The 5,352-nt window shown below is 37.1% G+C and overlaps 1 long non-coding RNA gene across 1 annotated transcript; it reads left to right on the plus strand.

Annotated features, from left to right (window-relative positions):
• Positions 1 to 3,403: 3,403 nt before the first annotated feature.
• Positions 3,404 to 4,827, plus strand: LOC110907268. The gene is made up of 3 exons (XR_002573936.2): positions 3,404 to 3,709; positions 4,290 to 4,403; positions 4,602 to 4,827. It is a non-coding gene; the product is annotated as an uncharacterized LOC110907268 (long non-coding RNA).
• Positions 4,828 to 5,352: the final 525 nt, after the last annotated feature.

Below are 5,352 nucleotides of genomic sequence, written 5' to 3' on the forward strand. Positions count from 1 at the left end.
TCACACCCCGATTTCCACGTGTCTCACAGGTGGGCCCGGTGGGGGATTACCGTGACGATGTTGGCAACAATATAGTCAAACCACACAATTATATAATGCACAGCGGAAGCATAAGATAAATATATAAATTTCAACCTCTGATCGTAATATCAAAATGTATTACAGGGGTTGAATATATCCACAGTGGATCGTAAGTAAACATAAAGTATTGTTCCATCAGATACTGCAATCAAGCTTGCGAGGCTTATCCCGACGCTAGGGAGCTAATACCAGCCAATTACGTTTAGGTACCTGCACTTAATCTTTTTGGGGAAAATACGTCAGTTTACACTGGTAAATACATTCAACTGACACATTTGAAAATGTTTATTAAAATTGATTTGAATGCACAAGGCACAAACTCTTTTATAACTTGGGAAAATTCATAATGATCTTGTGAACGTTTTACATGTTCTTTTATGCGTTCAGTAGCCCGGGTCGTGCCGGGTTAAAGATTTATAGACACACCACGTTTGCGTAAAACCGTAGTATAAAAACCAACGGCTACGTCTTTTAATTTTAATGTCGACACTTTATACCGGGTGTACGCCTACACCGGGATGTCGATGGTCGTGGCCATTTCGTAAAATGATGCCAAGGATATCCGGGACAACGGTCATTAAACCCCCCAAAGGCTTATAAGCAACAAAACTGTTTAAATGAGCCGATCATATTTAATCAATTAACCACCTAAGCGATGGAATTATATAATGCTCAATCAAGCGGTATTAATATACCGTAACCCAAGCCCATATAGGGGAAATAAGTTAAAGTATTTACCTTTGCAAGTATAAATCCTTAATTTAGATCAAGTCACCGATAGCTTTTACTGGGGCTCCTAATCTGGAACGAAGGTTTTAATTAACCTCTTAGAATCCTAACGGTCCTTATATTAGCCGTAGCTTAAACCGGTTGATTCCGATACATAGATATGGTTAATTCGCACGAAAAGGCGAAAACCGAGAATGGAGTATGATTTGGACCCAACAAGTTCAGTGACTTGTTTTATATGGGTTTATAGTTCATACTCTGGATTTTGGGGTTCAAATAATATAATTTGACCCATATCGGCTATTGCACGAAAACTAGTTCCATGAGCCGTACCGTGTGCGCAAATAGGCGAAACGGTTAACCATAAGTGTCCTACGCTTATTTCCTAAGTCAATATGCCTTAAAAGTATTTTGGTATCAGTAGGATACCTTCCGTAATGCCCGTAACGAGTTTAAGTTAATATTATGCCCCGTAGGGGCTTTTCGGTCATTTTAAAGACTTTAAAAGGGCTTTTCGAGTTCTACAGGAAATCTGAGTTTCCCGAACAGCTTATAAAGCTTAAAATACTTTATTTATTATTTAAAACCAGTGGCAACTGGAATCGGGTCAAAAGACCTTGTAGAACTCCCGTTTTGGCCAAAAAGGGCATATTCGGTATTTACCGAACCGTAGCCATAACCGCAGGTTATGAGCAAGGTAAAAATTATTAAAAATCTTTAAAATTCCCAAAATATTATTTTACCACAGTGGGTAAAAGTTTTGGTGACGAAAACTTGGGTTAGATGGGCGTTATGCTAATCGCGCCGTTAATTACAAAACTTTCTTAAAAGTGCGCCTTTTAGCATAACTCTCATTCTAGACCTCGGATTGACGTGAAACTTTAAGGACATGCTTATAATTTAATAAGCAAGGTTTTGGTCCGTTCACGTGTCCGAAATACTCGTTTTAATTTTAAAAGGCCGTTACGGTCAACTTTTAGGCGAATGACGGAATTGCGCAAAAGACTCGGATAACTCATGAACCGACCACTGAGGTTTATACCAACATGTGACCTGGTCCTAAGAGAGTCCTAAGGTATATTTATACCTCACTAAAACGGGTCAGAACTGAAGTCAAGCAAAAGTCAAACTTATGCGACTTTCGGCTCCGAACCGGTTCAATATAGTAAATGATCGATTCAAACGAGCGCAAACAGGTTTATATACTTATTATCATGTTTTATGATTGTCAAAACAGGTTCCATAACATATATATTACAGATTATGCATAAATCGCTAAAATAGCTTTCTGTTGACTTTTTAACCGCACGTTTGACTCGACATTTGACATAGTTAGAGTGGTGATCAGGGGGAACCATTTTAGAGGTTTATTACCCACATGAATACCAACTCATAACCACTTTTGATTCGACATAAGACTGAACCATTACTGATTTATTGTAAAGTCAAACCGTAGTTACGACGGTTTGGTTCTTAGCCATTTACTAAGGAAATGTGACACCACAAAGGGTTAGATCACTTACAGAAGTTTGTGTTCTTGCTTATGGAGCAGAGAAAGATGCTTGGAGCTTCTTAGAATGATCAGTAGTTGTGTTTTGAGTTGAGTGAATGTTGTAACTACAACATTGCTATTTATAGTGCAAAATGAACCTCAAGATCATTCCACATTGGCCTATACTGATCATGGATCATGGGCAGGTGTCCCCTAAGGTGTATGGGTCAATGTAGGGGTGCCCATGCCTCATTTATTGGCTCATGATCGTTCAAAAGCTCCAAAAGCCAAGTAGTTACAACATTCTGCATATGGGCACTTTACGCGGCCCGCATGGGAGTTCCCATGCACTATAATGCGGGTCGCCTAAAGTTTAAACATTAGGCGTGTTATTTAGGAGGCTCGCGGCCCGCTTACACTTAAGCCTAACCTTCACGCGGGTCGCGAGAAGTCTGTTTTTCAGATTTTTAAAATCTTTTGTCATGATTATCAGAATCCGGTAATTAATAACGAAATCTTTCGTAATGATTTACCTGACCTTTCGGTTTTTGAAGGGGTAACTTTGCGGTTTGGCCCTCGGTTATTTACCGATAGGGGCCTCGTGTTATTTACCCGCATTATTAAAGTCCCCGGTTTATTTATTAATTATATTGGAAAGCCTTAACTTTCATTGTTGACGCTTTTAACCCTTCTTCTACGAATTCGATCGTAACTTTCTCGTTTCATATCGAAACTTCGCGAAATTCATATATATTATTTTAGTGAGTGTATAATACCGTTACAAAGTCTTTGGAACGTTAAAGGGTCACTCAGAGGTATTATTAAACATGTTGACACAGTTAACCCCTGTAGTTTGTAATCTCTCACTTTCTTTCGCGTTTTGTTTTTGTACGATCTATAATTTATTCGTTTGAAGGTTTAAGCATTATTTAGGGATACTATACAGTATATTTACCCCTTGTTGACATTTATAACCCTCGAATTTATATACTTTCAAGGTTTGTCAAAATTAGTCCTTTATTTATTATAGATGCCACGTGTAAACAAATGACACGTGTTAACACATCATTGGACACAAAAATTCGAGGTGTTACATCTTGGAAACTGGTCAATCATCCGAAGCTACCGAAGGGGGATAGTATAAGTTTTTTGCTCACCTAATATGTTTGGCCTTTTATGTGTTTGGTCAATCAGACGGTAATGGAAGACAGAGTAGAGACGATGGTTACATAGACGACCAAATATCACCAGCTGCAGTAACTCACGGTCGCCGCAGAACGTTGGTTCTCCATTGCCGTATATGGCCGCTGATTAGCGCATAATCGCAATGGACGCCACCGCCAGAGGCCGTCATGGATAGCCACAACCTTCGTTCTCATGTTATAATCAATATACATAGCATCGCAGGTATTTGTTTATTTATTTATTGTTTGCAATGGATATTGGTTTGTTTTAAAATATTTGTTTTCAAGGTTATGATTTCCTTGATTATCGGTTCTGAATGTTCAGAATGTTATACCTTATTCGGAAATTAACGTTACTATATGTTTATTCACTTAAGGTGTTCGATGAAATGTTCATGTGTTATGAGAATTTATCTTTTAAGGTTATGGGTTGATTAAGAAACAAGGATTTTTGATGAGTTGTTGTTTCAAAAGGAGGTAAAGTTATATAATCCTTTTATATAAGAATTTATATAAGAATTTTGTCATCCCCTTTTTCTTTACAAAATTACAAAATAAAAAAAAGGAAAATGAAAGAAAGGAGACAATCATAAACGACAACGTTCCAGGCTTGCTCACAAGTAAATATAATAATAAATAGTGTCCTTTATAAAGCTTCCTTTAATATTTGGTGTTCACGAGACCGGATTCCAGACACACACATGCTAAATGTTGTAAACTTTTTTGTATTATTGAATTTAAATTTGACTTTTAAGGCTATATATTATCGTTAGGTTTCTAATTTGATTGTTTTTCTTTTTCAGCCTAGAGGTGGTCCAATATCGGTTGCTGAGTTCATGGAGGAATACCTGATAAATCCGAAGGCTGGTTTCTTATATCCATGGCGTGCAAAAGGTGGCTTTATAACCTCTCCTGAAGTAAGCCAAATGTTTTCAATTAAATTTTGAAATGCTAAACTTCCCATTATTGTAGATCCTTAAGTTTCTTTGGCAAAGTGAAGATTAAGACTACATAATTATTTTCACATTATGAGAAGCTAAATAGTTTTTTATTTTATTTTTTTATAAACTATGAGTTGTACCATCTATCTAACTGTGACTAATGATGTCTTTTAGGTTCTTGAATTTCTTGAGTTGTGTAGATGTCTTTATGAGGAGTACTTGGTCGTTTATGATGTGAAAGCGGAAATGGGTGAGATGAGGAAGTTTGCTGGTCGGCCCTCTTCTTTTTAGTATTGAAGTACTTATAAGATATTACAAGTGGCAATTTTGAACCTTTTACTTATGACTACACTAAGCAAATGATATTTCGTGCAACTTAAGGATCAATGGAATGGCATCTATAATTTTTATTTCAATATCATTATACGTTTATATTGAAAAATTCTTTCATTACAAAGTTTATCTCAATGCCAATAGATATTATATTTTGTGTTAAGCCACCCGCGAAACTCGCGGGATCTTAAACTAGTTGCTATAATAAATTATAGTGTCCCAATGTCATTATCTTTTAGCGTACACCCGATCACTTTCCCGAAAATGAATCGGGCGTACAATATGCACCACAGCCCATTACGGCTAATAACTTCTCACGTATACGCCTTCAAAAGACTTATATATCTTGGTTGGTTGCTATAAATTGAAAAAATAAAATTTAGAGCTAACAAAATAAAAATAAAAAGCAACCGGATCCACCGACATGTCGAGCCATGCTTGTGACAATGCAAGTTGTTTGGTAGGCGTCTACCTCTCGATCGTTTTAGGAGCACGTTCGGCATTCTCGTACTTGTTACGGTGCCTTCTCGATCATCCAGCTTTTGAGAAATTGGGTTGGGTTTCGCGTATGTTTTGGGTTTGCGGAAAAAAT

The sequence above is a fragment of the Helianthus annuus genome, chromosome 10, assembly GCF_002127325.2.
Source record: "Helianthus annuus cultivar XRQ/B chromosome 10, HanXRQr2.0-SUNRISE, whole genome shotgun sequence".
Lineage (NCBI taxonomy): Eukaryota > Viridiplantae > Streptophyta > Magnoliopsida > Asterales > Asteraceae > Helianthus > Helianthus annuus.